Below are 1,873 nucleotides of genomic sequence, written 5' to 3' on the forward strand. Positions count from 1 at the left end.
TCTCCAGTTACATCTTCATCCTCTTCAGAGGAAGAATAGTCTTCAGAGCTCATGAATGGCAGAAGGAGATTTAATGGAATCTCTATTGTCTCTATATGAGCCTCAGATTCCTTTGGATCCTCAATAGGGAACTCCGTCTTGCTTGAGGGACGTCCCATGAGGTCTTCCTCATTGGGATTCATGTCCTCTCCTTCCTCTCTAGGTTCGGCCATATTGATTATATCAATGGCCTTGCACTCTCTTTTTGGATTTTCTTCAGTATTGCTTGGGAGAGTACTAGGAGGGGTTTCAGTGATTTTCTTACTCAGCTGGCCCCCTTGTGCCTCCAGATTTTTGATGGAGGACCTTGTTTCATTCATGAAACTTAAAGTGGCCTTAGATAGATCAGAGACTAAATTTGCTAAGTTAGAGATATTCTGTTCATAATTCTCTGTCTGTTTCTGAGAAAATGATGGATAAGGCTTGATATTGGTGAGCCTATTTCTTCCACCATTATTAAAGCCTTGTTGAGGCTTTTGTTGATCCTTCCATGAGAAATCCGGATGATTTCTCCATGATGAATTGTAGGTGTTTCTATAAGGTCCACCTATGTAATTTATCTCTGCCAGTGCAGGGTTCTCAGGATCATAAGCTTCTTCTTCAGAAGATGCCTCTTTAGTACTGTTGGATGCATTTTGCCATCCATTCAGACTTTGAGAAATCATGTTGACTTGCTGAGTCAACACTTTGTTCTGAGCCAATATGGCATTCAGAGCATCAATTTCAAGAACTCCCTTCCTTTGAGGCGTCCCATTATTCACAGAATTCCTCTCAGAAGTGTACATGAACTGGTTATTTGCAACCATGTCAATAAGTTCTTGAGCTTCTACAGGCATTTTCTTTAGGTGAATGGATCCACCTGTAAAATGGTCCAATGACATCTTAGAGAACTCAGATAGACCATAATAGAATATATCTATCATGGTCCATTCTGAAAACATGTCAGAAGGACATCTTTTAGTCATCTGTTTGTATCTTTCCCAAGCTTCATAGAGGGATTCACCATCTTTTTGTTTGAAGGTCTGAACATCCACTCTAAGCTTGCTCAGCTTTTGAGGAGGAAAGAACTTAGCCAAGAAGGCCGTGACCAGCTTATCCCAGGAGTCCAGGCTATCTTTAGGTTGTGAATCCAACCATGTTCTGGCTCTGTCTCTTACAGCAAAAGGGAAAAGCATGAGCCTGTAGACTTCAGGATATACTCCATTCGTCTTTACAGTCTCACAGATCTGCAAGAACTCAGTTAAAAACTAATAGGGATCTTCTGATGAAAGTCCATAAAACTTGCAGTTTTATTGCATTAGAGCGACTAGTTGAGGTTTCAGCTCAAAATTGTTTGCCCCAATGGTAGGGATTGAGATGCTTCTTCCATCAAACTTGGAAGTAGGTGTAGTATAATCACCAAGCATCTTTATTGTTGTTAGGTTCGGCTGCCATGTCTTTTTCCTGTTTGAAAATTTCAGTAAGGTTGTTTCTGGATTGTTGTAATTTAGCTTCTCTTAATTTCCTCTTCAGAGTCCTTTCAGGTTCAAGGTCAGCTTCAACAAGAATGCCTTTTTTCTTGTTCCTGCTCATATAGGGAAAAAGAGAACAAGAAAAGAAAGAGGAATCCTCTATGTCACAGTAAAGAGGTTCCTTATTGTTAGTAGAAGAAGAAAGGGAATAAAGAAAGGAGAATCCAAACAGAAGGGTAAGGATAGGGGTAGTGAATTGAGATGAAGAGAGGTGAAGAGAAGTGTTAGTGAATGAATAAATAAATAGAATAATATGAGAGAAGGAGAAATTTTCCAAAAATAAATTTTAAAAAAGAGTTAAATGATTTTCGAAAAATAAAGAT

At 39.1% G+C, this 1,873-nt stretch overlaps 1 non-coding gene across 1 annotated transcript; it reads left to right on the plus strand.

Annotated features, from left to right (window-relative positions):
• The first annotated feature begins 978 nt into the window (after nucleotides 1–978).
• LOC130953219 (small nucleolar RNA R71) lies at nucleotides 979–1,082 on the plus strand. The gene has a single exon (XR_009075396.1). It is a non-coding gene; the product is annotated as a small nucleolar RNA R71 (small nucleolar RNA).
• The last annotated feature ends 791 nt before the right edge of the window (nucleotides 1,083–1,873 follow it).

Source organism: Arachis stenosperma, chromosome 1, assembly GCF_014773155.1.
Source record: "Arachis stenosperma cultivar V10309 chromosome 1, arast.V10309.gnm1.PFL2, whole genome shotgun sequence".
NCBI lineage: Eukaryota > Viridiplantae > Streptophyta > Magnoliopsida > Fabales > Fabaceae > Arachis > Arachis stenosperma.